A 19,131-nucleotide genomic window follows, 5' to 3' on the forward strand; every position below is an offset into this window, starting at 1 on the left:
AAATATCAAAAATAGAAATCATAGAAAATGCGAGATAAGAGAAATAAGAGCACTACGAAATACGGACTAAAAAGAGGATACCCACGAAGTAGGAACATACACACACAGATCAAAGACACCCACCACACCCAAACTCTCCTGGCTAGAGACTCCTACCTATGAATACAGTCCAAATAATTTTTTAAATTTTATTATTAAGATTAATTACTTATTTTTTAAATTGTGTTTTAGAATATTACTCTAAAGTCAATTAATAGGGTAGTATGATAAAATAGTTATTTCAATAATTGATAAAGTCAATTAATAGGGTAGTATAATAAAATAGTCATTTCAATGATTGATAAAGAAAATCGAAGAAATAAAAAAAACTACTAAAATCAAAATAAAAAAATCGACTTTATGTTAATTTAATATGATTTATAGATTTAATAAAGCAGAATAATTGATATAATAATTTTTTAATGAAAAATCAAATTAACTCGATCAATGTACGCTCCTTATTTTATATATATTAGTTAGAAAAATAAACAGTAAATATGTCCCGACTGTTTATGTGATAATTCTAGAAATTTTAGGCTCTTAAATTGATATGAAATTTTATTTAAATACACAAATTATAATTTCTTTCAACTTAGTATCTGAATACACAATATAATTACAATTTAGATACTTTATCACTTACAATATGATTACAATTTAGATACTCTATCACTTAAAATCTACCAGTAATATAATTACAATTTAGATATTCTATCACTTAAAATCTATCGGTAATAATTTTCTGATAGAGAGCTTAGTAGCATTTTTTTGTGTCTCATGTCAGAATTACAACTTGTAGTTTTTTCTTCCATTTTATATTTTTTTTTGAATTTTTAATGTAGAAGGCAAAATGGTTTAGTGGATCCTTGTACTATATCGGTTTTGTAAATTGAACACTTTTATTTACATATTTGTCATCTGAACCTCTGAACCCACTAAAAAGCAACGTTTTAAACACTTTTTTGATGAGTGTAATACACTCGCCCACGTCAGCTTACAAGTCAACTTCCACATCATTTTAAATATTATATTACATTCCACGTATTTTTTAAAATGCCACAAAAATTTATAAAAAATAAAAAATAAAAAATTTAAATTAATTCTTTTTTTTTTTTAAAGGAAAAAGGGCGATCTTCTCCATCTCTCTTCTCCATTACCAAATCATTTAAACACTCCAAATTTATTACTAAATCGGTATGTGTGACACTAATAAAAACAACCAAAGTACATCATTTTCCCCATAAAATCCAATTAAACATTGTTATTTTTGTGTTCAAAGATTTCACCTTTTTTGCCTTTTCTTCAATAACCACAATTTTTCTCTCGATGATTTTCTTGAAAATCTGATTTTCTTATACTTTCTTTGTGGTTGTTCGTTGATATCCTTATTAGCATAAAAAGGTTTATTTGAAGGGTATTCATTAGATTTGTATAAAAAGGTAAGATTTTGCTTTTTTTTTTTTTGTAAAGGGTGTTGACAGATTTGTATAAAATGATGTGATTTTGTTTGTTTCTTTTTTTTTTTTTTTGGGTGTTTATGGTTCTTGAAATCGATTTTTCTGTAAAGGGTATTCATTAAATTTGTAAAAAAGGTGATATTTTGTTGTAATTTTTGTTTGTTTTCTTTGCCTTATATGGTATTTTTGTGTTTTGTGTTTGCTGAATTTAATTTTTTCGTAAAGAATATGCACAGATTTGTGTATTTTCTGAAAATGGTTAGGTTTTTTGCTGATCGTTTGTTGAGTTTTCGCGATCTGAAGGAAGGGATTTTGTTGATTTTCAGGTATGGTGAAGGAACCCAGATTTTGATTCTACTGGAAATTTTGGTTTCTTAAGGTTTTGCTGATTCTTTTGATGTTTCTCATTAATAATACAAGTTCTCACTTGCAGCTTGAGGCTATTGAAAATTGGGAGGAAACAATTGATGATATCATCAATAATTTTGAGAAACAACACCAACGGAAGCTCCTGGACAACATTTTCTACTACTAAAAGGGTGCCGATATTATAGTATTGATGGAACTACTAGTTGTTTGATATCCAATTTGGCTGCTGATATGTTGGGAATGCATCACCATTTTGTGTAAACCTTCCCAGTTATGGCAAGTGAAGAAAAAATTGCTCAAAAAAAGTTGCTACCCATATCTTGTTTTTGATAATTTTGAAGTTGGGTTGTGAATTTTTTTTTAAAATTTTGATATTTTTATACACTTTGTTTAAGGTTGTTTTTGTTTTAAGATTGAAATTTTGGAAGTTGATGGCCATGGCTATTGTTGAGGGGACTGACGAGCGCTGAAGTGGGTGGCAAGGGGTTGAATGGGAGTGGGGGTTGGGGAAGGAATTTATTTATTTTTGTTACAAAAAATTATTATTTTAAAATTATTTTAAAATTAAAAAAGATGGAGGAGAAAAAGGACTCTTTTTTTTTTTTTTAATTTTAATATTATTTTTTTAAATTATTTTAATGTAAAATTAATAAAAATTGAGCCCCACTCGCACTCTAGGCGTGTGCATGCACGCGCCTCGTCCTAGTCAGCGCTTTTAATGCCACATAGACGTGGTCAACAGTCAAAGGGTTTGAAATATTATTTTTTAGTGAGTTCAGGGGTCTAAATGACAAACATGTAAGTAGAAGTGTTCAACTTACAAAACCGATACAGTACAAGGATCCATCGAACCATTTTGTTAATGTAGAATGGAAGTAAAACTTTCAAATTACAATTCGAACTTTTACTTTATGTTTAACACATTTTACAATTTTTTTTTCAACAAAACACTGATTTAGTTCCGAATTATAAAACGTAATTCAAACTTTCGTTTTATTAATTATTGCGTTAATGAATTCGTTAAAAAAATTGTGCAAATCCAAAGAAAAAGTTTTTACACGTTAGAAGTGACTTATGTTAGTCACTTGCTAAGTATAGAGTCTAACTTTAATTGCAAATTCGTTGAACAAGCAGTTTACTTCTAAAATAAATTGAATAAACTACTTTCAAGATTGTATTTAAAATAGGAAAAATTACATAATTTAAAATAGAAAAAATTACATAAAGTAGCATATTTAAGACTATAATTACAATAAATAATAATATTTTTCAAAATTATAGTTTATAGCAAGAGTAACATTATTTTGTCCATAAATTTCTGTAATGCCCCGAAAGTACACCCTAGGCGCCAGACGGTGCTTACAGTCCCGAGAGCCACAAGCTAACCCATGAGCTGGTACCTGCTATGAGCACTGAACAAAACTGATGACAAAGAGAACAAGTGCGGAATTTAACTGAAATGCCATAAGGTTTTAAAAACTATAATCAATACTGAATCATGAAGTTAACATTTGAAAATATACTGAAAAGCTAACTAACTTCTGTACTAGACTGAAAGCCTCTAACTGAAAATTGAGGAGTTAATGGGACAGACCCCAACTAACTCCGATTGTCTGTTAAAACTGAGAAAAACTGAAATAACATAACTGGTCCTCGGAATTTGAGGACTCACCACTGCTGCTGCTACTGGTGCGCTGGGATATCTAGGTACGATCGGAAACCTAAGTGTCCGAACCTATGATATGAAACATCATAACACAAGAAACGAGTATGCGATCAGTACTTTGAATGTACTGGTATGCTAAATGAGGTAGGATTGAGATGCATGAATGATAACCAACTGAATGAATAGCATGGGATAACTGAACATGAAGTAATAACTAGCTAAATGATTTGAAGTAACTTAGTAAATATGCACGGAGCAGAGATGGTCTAGTTAGCATGAGGATACTAAATATAAATGTGTAAAAGCTGTAAAATCTGAGAATGCATGACGGAGCATATAATATGTGTAATCTGTAACTGAAATACTGAAATCTGATAACTGAATAATTGATAAACTATATGCTATAGTCAAACAAAACTGAACTGAGTTCTGAACTGAATACTAAAACTGAAACTGTGGGAGGTATCATCTAACCGACATGCCCAGCTCTGAACTGATTGGGGTCTAACCTGTAACCCCAGTTGGAAAGGTGCTAGTACCATGCCACGGGTACTAACAATGATTGTGGAGTCAGTCCTAATCTAGCGGGTGACCCCTGAGATCAGTCCTATGCTGACGGGTCATCCCTGAGAGTGACAGTCCTAAACTGGCGGGTGACATCTCATAACCTACATTGGCTACGTAGTTCTTGAACTTAGAGATTGCTTCTAAAGACCCAGTCCTAACTGACAGGTGAGCCCCATTCTTAGGCTCGTTCGGTGCTGAATCCTACTCCCAACTGAACTGACACTGATTATGGGACTGAGCTAAGCTTAACTAAAGAGGGAATTGACTCATATTACTGAACTGATCTAAGTTTGACTGATATTATAATGGACTGAACTGATAATACTCATACGTGTATGAAACTATTCTGAAACCACTGAGACTAAGTAAACAGCTAAATTTTGGGTATTCATAACCCCCAGGACTTAATAGCAATAACAACAACAGGGACACATGAAAGCTTTGAAACCATGGAAGGAGATTATTGTTCACAATTATTCACTTTAGCATTTCATCAAACACATGGGGTTCAAGACTTTTAACATGAGGATACTTCTAGACATAATGAGATAGCATGATCATATGACAAAATTATAAAACTGAGGATTTATTCCGAATTCTCATGAACATGATATGGAAACCACAATATTTAAAACATACTATAATGTATTCCACTTGAAAGCAAATTTCAAAATCTTAACTTGTAAACATGTAATAATTAGTCATTGTCAAAACCCAATCATTTAGCCATTTCATCAAGCGATTGTAGTTCATGGTTTAAACTAAGCACAAAAATAGTTTTAAACTTGTAGTAATAGCATGATTTTACTTCTAAGATCACCAATTAGAGTTTAATTCAACAAACAACACCATTCAACCATGCAAGGTTTAATATCACCAATAATTTCATGGAAACATGATAAAAATTTAAAATTTATATAAGTTCGTGGACATAATTCATAAAATATGTAATAAGGGTTGCTTTCAATGAAAATAGACTGTAAACATCATGTATAATCAAAATTAATAAAAGCTTCATGGAGATAAATCATTATAAACATGTAATTTCATGATTTAAAACATAAAAGATGAATTCTTGGACTCCATGGGTGAAAAGGGCTCATGAATGAACATCTAACACACCTTAGGGTTTTAATCTTTTAAAAGAATTATAGTTCTTGATCGTTCTTGGGTGGAGAAGCTTGAATTCTTGAACTTTCTTGAGGAATTAATGGTTGAACTTGATGAATTTGGGTGGTGGCTGGGGTTTCTTTTTTTTTTTTGAAGAGGAAATTGTGAAAATATTGCATATAATGCCTTAACTAATGATTAATCCCATTTTTTATTGAATAGGATGAAGGAAAAAGGACTTAAATGTCCTTGCAAAATTAAACTCGGAACTGGAAATTGAAAAATCCCGATTTTGCATAACGGCGCGACACGGTGCAATCGTGTCCAGCCACTAGAAAACGGACAATCCCGATTTTCCACTTTGGCACGACGCGGCGTAATCTCGTCTGCCACTGGAAAAGGACGATCCCCAAATTGCCCATCACCACGACGCGATGAAATCGCATCGCCTCACTGAAAAAATCCGAGTGTCATTTTTGGGGTCACCATGACGTGGTGCTGCTCGTATTGAGCTACTACTTTCACTAAAAGTGTCATAACTTCTCACCCGGGTATCGGATTAAGGCGAAATTGGTATAGTTGGAAAGCTAATTCAATTTCCTACAACTTGGTGGGTCTTGAGATGGAAAATTCTGAGTATAATAAAAGATATACTTGTTTGAAGTTTACTATAACAATATTTTTCTCAAAACTCAATCGGTAAGGAATATTTTGATTCATCTAATAGCTAGGAGTTATTTGATGCCTTAATGTACATCAACTTAGGCACAAAGATATCAAAGCACTATGATTTATTCTGTATGAGCTTGAAACACGGTCCTAATATTGGTCTGGATTCTTGGGGTATTACAATATCTCCCCCTTGGGAATATTCATTCTCGAATGCGATTGGTTAGACTGAGAGTACTGTACTGAAGAATCTGAGATCATATACTGAACATGCACGAATAGGAACATGAGAACATAACTCGGTCCGAAACGTGATACATTAACTAAATATCATGAACTGAACTGATTCCTTGAGTACATCCAATAACATGAGAATGGTTATAAGGCTGAGATATAAACGAGAGAGTCAACTTATGAGTACATTATTAATTCAAGCTAGATCTTGCTATGTGAAGAGAAGATAAAAGGTTTAAGAAATGAAAGCTCGGGGATTACATTACATTTCCCCCTTGAGATATTATGTCCCCCAAAAGATACTGACTTAGTTGAAATACTAAGGGAAGACTGAAATGATGCACGAGTCACATACGAACTGAATCATAACTGATTATTTGAAATCTGAAACATAATGCATGAACTGAACTGTATTCATCAAAGAGGAATAATCTGGGGATATACACGACATAAATCTAAATTTAGCTGATCATTAAGAGTGTTCCATGGGTACTGGAACTAAACACACTGTAAAATATGAATGCATAAGTCATGAGCTGCATGACCTGAGTTTAGAGTTCACAATTTTCATGGAATATGACTCGTATAGCTGAGCAAACTGGAACTCATAATACTAAGAACCAGAAGCATACAGGATTCTCTATGATGTGCAAGAACGTGAACTGTGATCATGAAACTGATATGTAAGGAAGGAGTAGATATCGTGATGATTGATAAACCTTGCACTGAGATAAGAATGGGTCCGGCATCATCCTCTCCTACTTTTTTTCTACACATACTGACATCACTATTAGGATCTGAGAGCCTGACTTGGCTACTTACTCTATCATCTCTCCCTTAGCTTAAAGCCATCATTCTAAGTCTGTGAACCACTTAATCAACAACTCTAAACTGAACTTTCACTACTTTACTCTAGAGTCTGGGGTAGACACTGAGAAGGGCTCTACTAGAGACTGACACCAAAATTAACAGTTATATATGGGATACAAAAGAAAATGAAGCTCCGGGGTCTAATAAAGGCCGGTAACATACCAATAACCATATCAGCAGAGCTTTCCTGATCATGACGAGACTGGAGTGCATAAAGTCTATTCTGGCGTTAACTACTAGTGGTACTGGAAGTGGCGCCTTGCTGAGTTGGGCGACCGGATGGGACTGGAGGATAGTTGAACTGACCCTGTTAACGTAAATCTTTTCCCCTATGAGCTATTACACTAAACTCCCGCATTTTGTGGCCTGGCGTACCATATTCAAAACATACATCACTTCCAGCTCTATACATACCTAGGTGATTTCTACCACATTCTCCTCAAAGTGAATGGGTACGACCACTACTCACACTATCCTGGGGTTTGGACCCTGACGCTCTATCATGACTGTCATTCCCGAACCTTGGTACTAGTGCACTAGCTGAAGAAAGAGATGGGACTAAAAAATTCTGATGGAACTGAGAACAGTTTCCACCCCTGACCCTAGCTGAGAAAAACTAAAGCTACTCGTTCTGGCTATCTGATTTTCTCTTTCCTTCTTTTTAAGATTTTACTCCTCAATCTGTTGAGTATGGACCATAAGCCTAGATATGTCCATCTCCTTAATTAACATCGCAGTCCTACACTCCTTGACCACACTATCAGATACACTAGAAATAAACTTACTCATTCTAGACCTGTTATCAGCTACCATATGAGGAGCATACCTAGCTAGCTGAGTAAACTTGAGGGAATACTCTTTCACACTTATATTGCCCTGCCTCAAGTTAATAAATTCTAATACTTTGGCTTTCCTCAGCTCTAATGGGAAGAATCTATCTAAGAAGGTTGTAGCAAACTCCTCCTATTCTATAGGCTATCGGCACCCCTATCATCTTTCCACTGCTTAAACCAGGTATGAGCTACATCCTATAACTGGTAAGCAACTAGATCTTCACTCTCACTAAAAGTCACACCCATAATGCCTGCTACCTTCTGAACCATATCTAGGAATTCCTGCAGATTCTCTTCAGATTTAGATCCTGAAAACAGAGAAGGATTTATTCAGGTAAAATCCCGAATCCTAGCTGCGGCAGATTGGCCAATGAGTTGGCCGGAACAATATTTGGCTGAAAGTTTTAAGCTGCTACAGAGAGCTAGAGTGGTGAATGCAGATCTAAACTTTGCATGAGAAATATGCTTATTTAGGGGATATTTCTGAACGGGCAGAGATACTGTCTAGTTTATATTTCTTCTTCCATTTGTTTTTTTGGGGGCCATTTTTCTGTACATGGAAGGATGAATGAGTTAGGGAGAGATTTTAACTAGATCTAATGCTCTACCGCACGACGTGAAGACTAAAAGAAGGGAAACTTTTCTTAAAATGCCTCGTAGTCTCTTGTCCATAAGTGTGGTGTGCTTCTCACCCATGCACAAGACTCTACTTGATACGACTTTCAGACTTTCTAAGACACTTTAAAACCTTAGGCTCTAATACCAAGTTTGTAAATCCCCGAGAGTACACCCTGGGCGCCATACGGTGCCTACAGTTTTGAGAGACCACAAGCTAACCCATGAGCTGGAACCTGCTGTGAGAACTGAACAAAACTAATAACAAAGAGAATATGTGAAAATTTTAATTAAAACGCCATTAGGTTTTAAAAACTGTAATCAATACTGAATTAAGAAGTTAACATTTGAAAACATACTAAAAGCTAACTAACTATCTGTACTAGACTGAAAGCCTCTAACTGAATAACTGAGGAGTTGATGGGACAGACCCCCAACTAACTCTGAATGTCTGTTAAAATTGAGAAAAAATAAAATAACATAACTAGTCCTAGAAATATGAAGACTCACTACTGCTGCTGCTACTGGTGCGCTGGGATATCTAGGTACGGTCGAGAACCTAAGAGTCGAACCTATGATATAAAACATCATAGCGCAAGAAACGAGTATGTGATCAGTACTTTAAATGTACTGGTATGCTAAATGAGATAGGGATGATATGCATAAATGATAACCAACTGAATGAATAGCATGGGATAACTGGACATGAAGTAATAACTAGCTAAATGATTTGATGTAAATTAGTAAACATGCATGGAGTAGAGATGGTTTGGTTAGCATGAGGATATTGAATATAAATGCATAAAAGTTGTAAAATCTTAGAATGCATGACTAAGCATATAATATGTTTCTGATATAATCTGTAATTGAAATACTGAAATCTTATAACTGATAAATTGTATGCTATGGTCACACAAAACTAAATTGAGTTCTGAATTGAATACTGAAACTGAAACTGTGAGAGGTATCATCTAACCGACATGCCCCGCTCTGAACTGATTGAGGTCCAACCTGTAACCCCAATTAGAAGGGTGCTAGTATCGTGTAACGGGTACTAACAATTGTTGTGGAGTCAATACTAATCTTGCGGGTGACCCCTAAGATCAGTCCTAAGCTGACGGGTGATCCCTAAGAGTGTCAATCCTAAACTGGCGGGTGACATCTCATAATCTACGCTGGCTATGTAGTTCTGGAACTTAGAAATTGCTTCTAAGGATCCAGTCCTAACTGACGGGTGAGCCCCCATCCTCGGTTCGCTCGGTGCTAAATCTTACTCTCAACTGAACTGACACTGATTACGGGACTGAGCTAAGCTTAACTAGCTCGGATTACTGAACAGATCTAAGTTTGACTGATATAATAACAAACTGAACTGATAATACTCATATGTGTCTGAAACTATTCTGAAACCACTAAGACTAAGTAAACAGCTAAATTTTTGGTATTCATAACCCCCAGGACTTGATAGCAATAATAACAATAGGGACACATGAAAGATTTGAAACCATGGAAGGAAATCATCGGTCACAATTATTCACTTTAGCATTTCATCAAACAAATGGGGGTCAAGACTTTAACATAAGGATACTTCTAGAGTAGACATAATGAGATAGTACAATCACATGAAAAAAAATCATAAAACTAAGGATTTATTCAGATTTCTCATGAACATGATATGAAAACCACAATATTTAAAACATACTATAATGTATTCCAGTTGAAAACAAATTTCAAAATCTTAACTTGTAAACATGTAATATGTAGTCATTGTTCAAAATCTAATATTTAGGCATTTCATCAACTGATTGCAATTCATGATTTAAACTAATCACAAAAATAGTTTTAAAACTTGTAGTAATAGCATGATTTCACTTCTAAGATCACCAATTAGGGTTTAAATTCAACAAACAACACCATTCAACCATGTAAGGTTTAATATTACCAACAATTTCATGAAAACATGATAAAAAAAATCAAAATTTATGTAAGTTCATGGACATAATTCATAAAATATGTCATAAGGGCTACTTTCAATGAAAATAGATTGTAAACATCATGTATAATCAAAATTCATAAAAGCTTAATGGAGATAAGTCATTATAAACATGTAATTTCATGATTTAAAACATAAAAGATGTATTATTGTACTCCAAGGGTGAAAAGGGCACATGGATGAACATCTAACATACCTTAGGGTTTTAATCTTGTAAAAGAATTGTAGTCCTTGATCGTTCTTGGGTGGAGAAGCTTGAATTCTTAAACCTTCTTGAGGAATTAATGGTTGAACTTGATGAATTTGGGTGGTGGCTAGGGTTTCTTTTCTTTTTCAAAGAGAAAATTCTGAAAATGTTGAATATAATGTCTTAACTAATGATTAATCTCGTTTTTGATTGAATAGGATGAAGGAAAAAGGACTTAAATGTCCTTGGAAAATTAAACTCGAAACTGGAAACTGAAAAATCCCGATTTTGCATAACGGCGCGACGCGGTGTAATCGCGTCGAGCCACTGGAATTCAGATAATCCCGATTTTCTATTTATGCGCGACGCGGCGCAATCGCATCGAGCCAATGGAAAAGGGCGATCCACAAATTTCCCATCATCGCGTCGCCTCACTGGAAAAAGACGAGTGTCATTCTTGGGGTCACCGCGACGCGGAGCTTCTCGTATTGAGCTACTGCTCTCACTAAAAGTGCCATAACTTCTCACCCGGGTACGGATTAACACAAAATAGGTATCGTTAGAAATCTAATTTAATTTCCTACAACTTGGTGGGTCTTGAGATGGAAAATTCTGAGTATAATAAAAGATATGCTTGTTGGAAGTTTACTATAGCAACAATCTTCTCAAAACTCAATCAGTAAGGTATATTTTGATTCATCTAATAGCTAGGAGTTATTTGAGGCCTTAATGTACATCAACTTAGGCACAAAGATATCAAAGCCCTATGATTTACTCTGCATGAGCTTGAAACACGATCCTAATATTGGTCTTGATTCTCGAGGTATTACAATTTCAAACACGCGTGTTTTACTCCCTCTCTCCTATTCTCACTCCATTACTTTATCTCTCTCCTATTTTCATTTCATTACTTTACCTCTCTCCTATTTTCACTCTTTTACTTTACCTCTCCCATATTTTCACTCCATTACTTCACTCCCTCAAAAAAAGACGTTTCACGGTGTAGTTTTCAACAACTAAAATCAAAATCAAATCAATTGAAGATTTTTGTCTTCATGAGCTTTGAAAATTCAAAATAAATCATCAATGGTGCTACAGGTATTGAAACAAAAAATTGTTTTTGTATATCAATTTCAGTAACTTAAAACGATTTAATGTTGTTTGTTATCGTTTTTATGTCTTTAATCATTTTTTCGTCAATTTTTTTTCCAGCAAATAGTTTTTTGAATATTTCGTATATGAATTTTAAAAAATCAAGGTGACTATATTATTTCATCGAATTAGATGAAAATCGAACTGATCGGATTATTATTTGTTTAAACTCGATTTTGATACGTTAAATAGTACTAAGTTTTTTTCAAATTTCATCGAATTGTATATTCGATTAATCTGTTTGTATATTTGAAATAGTGAAATTGTAGTATACTAATTTTTATTTGTATATATTATTTGTGTTTGTGTATTTTGATTATGTTTATATATTTATAGCTTTGTTTGTATATCATAATGTGTAAACGTATATTACCAGTTTATTCGATTGTTGTAACTTGTTTGTGTATTTTCTATGAATTTGTGTATTTTAGAAATAAATTGTATATTATATTAGCATTTGTATAATTAGAATTACGATGTATATTTTGATTACAGTTTTGACTTAATGATTATATGTGTAATTAAAATTATTGTATTTTTTAATTTATAATTTTTATAACATTTTTTATGTGAAAGGAATGACAATGAGAATTATTCCTATTCTTGTGAAGTACTCCGAGAGATGAACATATGAACAATATTATGAAGAATATATCACTGACGCTATGTTCTTGAGCATGAATGCATCTGGTAGAGCAGAGCAAACGCATATACATAATGACATTGGTTTTAAGGTGTATTCATATCTTTGTTTGAAAAATACATATACAGATACTTATTTGTATTAGCAATTACAATTAACTACTTAATTTTATTTGCATTTGCTAAATATGTGATCAATACACGCGGTTACCTCTATGTATATGTTAAATACATATACAGTTTTTTATATGTATTTGTAATTTCTGTTTGAAATAGTACTGAAAAACTGAAAAGTACACATATTATACAATAATTGAAAACAAGATAAAATATGCAACATAAAACTAAAGTCAAAATCTTTCATTCGATTCAATAAAGTATGAATCTCCAAAATACAATAACATAACATAACTGTCAAATACTACGCCACTACATCACTATCAACATAGAGATGAATGTTATCAAATTTAAAATACAAGAAAATCATCGATGTTTCTTGTAGGAAATTTAAAATGGTTCTTGCTATTCTGGACTGCACAAGCATGTACGCATGGTATCTCGTCCAATTGAAATGCATGACAAAAATATTTTTTTCTTGAGGCAAACAATAAAATGTTTCTTTTTTTTCATGTACTGTACACACATATTTTGTGACTGGTACAACTTAAAATTTTTTAAAGAAATAGTTAGAAAACTCAAATTCAATTGGACATTAATATTTTTCGATTCTGCATATGTATTTACAGGTTTTTATAAGTATTTTTCAGCTCTTTTATGTTTGTATAAGTATTTTATGCACAACTATACATATATCTTACATAATACATACGAAAAAAAATATTTTTTACTGGAGTCAAATACATATATACATAAAAGTAATGATATACAGTAATTACAAATGTATATAAGATAATTAAATGTATTTTGACATACTGTCATACGTGTACACTCTAATTCATTCTGTTGGAGTATTTCTTGAAATACAAATGTCAAAATAAAATACAATTACATTTAGTAATTAAATTTACAATGCAACTACAACACAACATACAATTACAAATGTAACTACAACATAAAGCATACAATTAAGATAAATACATATCAAGATAAATAGCATATGTATTTACAATTTTGCATATGTATTTACACGGTCAACGATATTGAAGAACATACTAAGGCAATGTTATCAAAGGAGCAGTACAAGATTTTTCGTCATTGTCACACCACTTTTTCAACCCGAAAGATTTGATTTTTTTAGTTTGAAAGGATTTTTATTATTAAAGTGACAAAAATGAAGATTTGTTTCGAAAAGGACTTTTAACAAAAACTCAGAGTCGCCACTTTGCATAATTGGGTGTGCCAAGTCACCTTTGAAATTCCTTTTTCAAAACTATTTTTGACTCTTTTAAACTGATCTGTGAACAGAGATTCCGGCTAAGGAATTCTGTTGACCGAGGGGAAGGTGTTAGGCACCCCTCGATCCCGTGATTCGATAGCATTCACTTGGTAGAGTGTATTAGCTAGTTTGACATCACGAATGTATAAACCATACAAAAACACATAAAATAATCAATCAGACACACAAAAATAAAACAAATCAAAAATAGTGTTCAGTCCAATTATACAGTCCAAAAATAGAAAAATGCAAAAATATAAATCCTATTCCAAGATAATCCTAAAACTACGCTCCAATACCTTACCCGATGCCTTGGGCCTTGATCACGATCTTCCTTTGCGTACATGATACTTCAGGGCATTCCCCGGTGAATAAGTACAATATAATCTTGGGGCATTCCCCGACGAATGAATACATCTTCAAATCTTGTGCGATAAAGTAGAAAGAACTATTCACACGCACATTCAAACATTCAACAAAACACCATTCCTAAAATTTACCTACCCAACTTAGCACTTGCCTACTAGATTCGGTTTATCACAACAAATTTAATATAATCAAAGATCCAAAAATTAACATGAATTCACTTCATCATGTTTAACCCCTCCCAAAATTCCTTTTAACACATGAACTTTAACATGAAAATAGTTATCAAGTCATATCAATATCGATTTCATTCCAACAACTAGCCATTCAGATAAACAATACCAAGTATCAACAAAATTCTCAATCAGTCATCGTCAAACACATAATGATAATAAGAGAGTAGAGTCAAGAATTGGACCTCAAAGCTTTTGATTAACATGAAAATAAAGATGAGATCCACTCCGAGAACCTCAACGAACACTGAAATCTCAACTATGAACTAATTCGAGCACAAAAAATCCCTCGAAATCCAATTTGAAAAGAGAATCCATGAAGGACAGTGAACGAACTGTAACTTGGTATTGAGAAATGGAGACCCGAAACAGACCACAAATAACCCACCAAGATAAATGATGTACCCAACACTCTGATAAGCTCGAACAACAATGGATATCGATAAATAAGGCTGTGGAAACCGACAACGACTAGCACAGTCCGTTTCAGCAAACTTCAGTTTGTTTTAATATTCTCCGGTGCCACAGTAACCATACACTACCTCTACCTCCCCTTTCGATTCTCACCTTTATATCTCACTCAATTTCACTTTCTCTTCCCCTTTAATTCTCCAATCTCTCTCAAATTTGTGTGTTTTTGGTGCATGTATCAGTGTCCTGTGAGAAAGAAAAATAAAGTCTATGGTAGCGTGTGTACCAGTGAAGATGATGGTAAGTATGAAAATGGAGGGTGTGTATGTTGTTGGTGGAGAAGAAAGAAAAAGAAGAAAAAATGTTTATTTGTTGGTCCCAAGAAAGAAAAATGACGTGCTTTTTTTTGTTCAAGATTATGATCCCCCTCCCCCCCAGGAAATATATGGGCCCGTATGTATATATGGTGGGTGTAGGTATATTGTTGAGGGAATCTCGGTGGGTCTCCCTAGGTTTGCTTTCTTTGTGTATGTATATCTTTTTTTCTTTGTGGACAAGAAATTTGAAGAGGGTCACGTGGATAGGTAGGGTAGGAGGGTATTGGGTGGTGATGTGTTGTCTTTTAATTGGAGAGGTTGTTGGGATGTTTTCAAACAAGATAAAAGTTGTTAGTTTTTGTTATTTGGGATAAAGATAAAAATAAATAAATACATAAATAAATAAAATAATGAGGTGGTTATTTATTTTGTTTTTTTGTGGAAAAATTACCATACGGATAGGATACGTGGTAAACGATAAAACTAAGTTGTGAAGGGACAAAATTAGGTGTCTACAACATGCCTCCTTTGAATGTAAACATGAAGTGTTTTCAGACAAAGAAGTAGACAATGAGACAAAATTTTGTTCCAACCATTATTCAAAAAGAATGAAACAGAAGGAAGGAGGGAAACCAAGTCTTGACTTTGGACATCATACTCATCCCTAGTTATGAGGGAATCAAGTCACAGGTATCTCCAAGGACTGAAAGAAGAGGGATTATACCGATTTGGAGAGTCGAGTGAGGACCTGTCGAGGTTCCGGTCCGCAACTCTGTCATTACATCAAAAATGAAAAATTACAAGAGTTAAAAAGATAAATAAAATTACAAAATTCCTATCTATGCAACTTCTTTTGAACTCTTGACTTGAGTTTCATCACCCTATTCTTCAGGCGGGCTCCTGACTTGCAATTTTTTTAATTTGTTGCTTGGCTTTCAATTGTTTCACCTTGTTCTTCAGGTGGGCTCCTGACTTGCTATTTCCATATGTTGTCTTTCAATTTCTTCACTTTGTTTCTTGAATTTTATTTTATTCGCCCTATTCTTTAGGTGGACTCCTGAAATCACATCAAAACTAAAAAGAAAATTATCCCAGACTAATATTATTATAGAGAGATTTCATATGCCAGGAAAGTGAAGTTCCAAATATAATAATTAAATTTTTCCCCAATTTATCATCAAATGACTTTTGTGAAAGTCACATCATTATAGGAATCAAAGGAAATGACTCGACTAAAAGGTATGTCTTATAGGAATCAAAGAGAATGACTTGACTAAAAGGTACATCTTCTAGGAATCAGGGGAATGACTAGACTAAAAGGTACGTCTTCTAGGGGTCAAGGGGAATGAATCGACTAAAAGGTATGTCTTATATGGGTCAAGGGAAATGACTCGACTTAAAGGTACATCTTATAGGAATCAAAGGAACGACTCAACTAAAAGGTATGTCTTCTAGGGCTCAAGAGGAATGAATCGACTAAAAGGTACGTCTTATAGGAATCAAGGGAACGACTCGACTAAAAGTTACGTCTTCTAGGGGTCAAGGGGAATGACTCGACTAAAAGGTACGTCTTCTAGGGGTCAAGGGGAATGACTCGACTAAAAATTATGTCTTATAGGAATCACAGGATATGACTCGACTAAAAGGTACGTCTTAGGAATCAAGGGGGATGACTAGACTAAAAGGTACGCCTTATAAGAATCAAAGGGAATGACTCAACTAAAAGGTACATCTTATAGGAATCAAGGGGAATGACTCGACTAAAAGGTACGTCTTATAGGAATCAAGGAAAATAACTTGACTAAAAGGTACGTCTTATAGGAATCAAGGTTCAATTTAAGAAGTGTATCCCCTAGAAAATGAAAACTGAAATCCCTAGACAAGAAAGTGTGTCTCTGAGGGATATAGAATGGTGAATTTTTACCATAATTTGACTATCAAACCTTTGCAGCAACATTGCTTCCTGCATTTGTAAAAGTGAGGCATTGCAGCCCTTGATATTTACTCTTTGAATTCCTTGCTATGAATGTAATATTTTACCTGTTTCATCAAAGAAAACTTGTGAGTTTAAAACATGGTGGAAGGTTTGTGGCTTTAGCTTTCGCAACGATCGCTCTTTCCCTCGTCATATTTAACCTTGCTTGCAACCCTTAGCATATGCCATTGACTTGCTGCTTCATTGACTCAAATTCAGATGATTAAGAGTGACTCTAAAACAAACATAGTGTCTCTGCTTTTCCATGCTCATCAAATAAACCCTTTGAACCTTTGTATTTTCATGAGTTCCCAAACTTGTCTACTGACAAAACTTTTTGCATGCCTTACTTTGGCTCACAATCATGTCTCTTTCATGTGTTGGCCTTTTGTCTTGCTTTGTGCAATTGAAGAAACTGGTGGCCGATTTTGAAATCTTTTCTCATTTGTTTTGACACAAACTTGACTCAAAGACAAGAGAAGAAAAAGAATGACAATTTTTTTTATTTGGATGACTGACTCAAGAAAGATAAAACAACAATAAAAGGAAGAAAGAACAGACAATGAATGTCCCCATTTGAAATACAGAAACAAATTTTTTTCCAAAAATCACAGTCAACTCTAATGATTATACCATGCATTTGGATTAATCTGCTTGATCTTTCTACCCACACTTTCTACCAGCTGTTGTGGAGCTAAAGGTCTTGAAACTGAGTTGCTTCCTTAGGTCAATTGCATTCAAGACCTCATTTAGCTAGTGACACCTTGAAGGATTTTCGCCAACAAGCCTCTCTCATTTTTTTTTTCGTCAGCTCGTCATTGCCTTATGGTGTCTGTAAGGGTTTTTCACCAATGAGACTCTTTTATCTTCGTTTCTGTCAGCTCATCATCACCTTATGGTGCCCGTGAGGGTTTTCACTGATAAGACTCTCTCATTTTATCTCTATTAACTTACCATCATCTTATGGTGCCCGTGAGAGTTTTCACTAATAAGACTCTCTTATTTTTATTTCTCTCCTAATTTCTTATGCTGAGGAAGAAAAGTAGTTTCCAAATACATCATCATATCCCTTACATGCTTAGCTTTGACATCCTCAAAGATTGATCTGAAGGTCTTTCTTTGGTTGTAACTTGGCTTTTGGATAGGGTTAGAAAAAAAGGATGACAAGGGGTCCAAACAACACTTGAAGTGGGGTAGGACTTACAACTTTTGGAATCGACTCAAACAATGAGGATTAACCCATGTCCCAGTTTCTTTTGACTGGGCAATTCTAAATTGTTTATTTGGTTGGACCGAGCCCAAGTAGGGCAGCCTATGTATCTCACCCCCGAGCGAGGAGAATCAGGTCACGCATAGTTCTGGCAGCTTGTTTTGCTTGATTATGATTTCTTTTTTTTTCTTTTCTTTTTGGGAATTTTTTTACACTATTTTCTTGACATTCTTTTCTTTCTTTTTGGACATATTTTTCTTCTTTTTTTTTTTGAAATTTTCTGACTCTATTCTTTTGCTCGACATTTTTCTTTTGAGTTTTGTTGATTCTATCTTGATTCCACGAGAGGTGTATGAAAGAAAATAAAACTAAGGCTCAAATGGGGTAAACAAAGGATGACACAATGTTTGGATAACAGAATGAAATGCCTTCGTTATATCAATCTTTGAATATGCAAGTACATAACATGCAATTTGAAAGTTGGAGATGAAGATCACGTGCGACATCTTTTACAGTATTAACTTTGACTGAGTCCGTGCGTCACTACTTCTTCTGCATTTTTCTAGAATACAACTTCACCTTTGTTGTACATTTCTTACATTGAATGACTCATGATTTCGTGGAGCTGATTTTGTTTTTGTCCCTCTTGATATAGGATCACGCATCTATTGTTTGACCTAATTGAAGCACGCCTTACAATTGATGATCGAGTTATTCTTATGATTCTCAAAATAAATGGCCTTAATTTTCAAAGAGGGCTTGAACTTGTCACCAAATATCTCAGCACTCTACCTATTTTCTCAGATGCTCTCTTTTTCTA

General features: G+C 34.0%; 1 long non-coding RNA gene across 1 annotated transcript; it reads left to right on the forward strand.

The window, feature by feature from the left end:
- Positions 1-1,208: 1,208 nt before the first annotated feature.
- LOC107874796 lies at positions 1,209-2,328 on the forward strand. Its single transcript, XR_001675591.2, has 3 exons — positions 1,209-1,478; positions 1,722-1,822; positions 1,930-2,328. It is a non-coding gene; the product is annotated as an uncharacterized LOC107874796 (long non-coding RNA).
- Positions 2,329-19,131: the final 16,803 nt, after the last annotated feature.

Source organism: Capsicum annuum, chromosome 6 (genome assembly GCF_002878395.1).
Source record: "Capsicum annuum cultivar UCD-10X-F1 chromosome 6, UCD10Xv1.1, whole genome shotgun sequence".
NCBI lineage: Eukaryota > Viridiplantae > Streptophyta > Magnoliopsida > Solanales > Solanaceae > Capsicum > Capsicum annuum.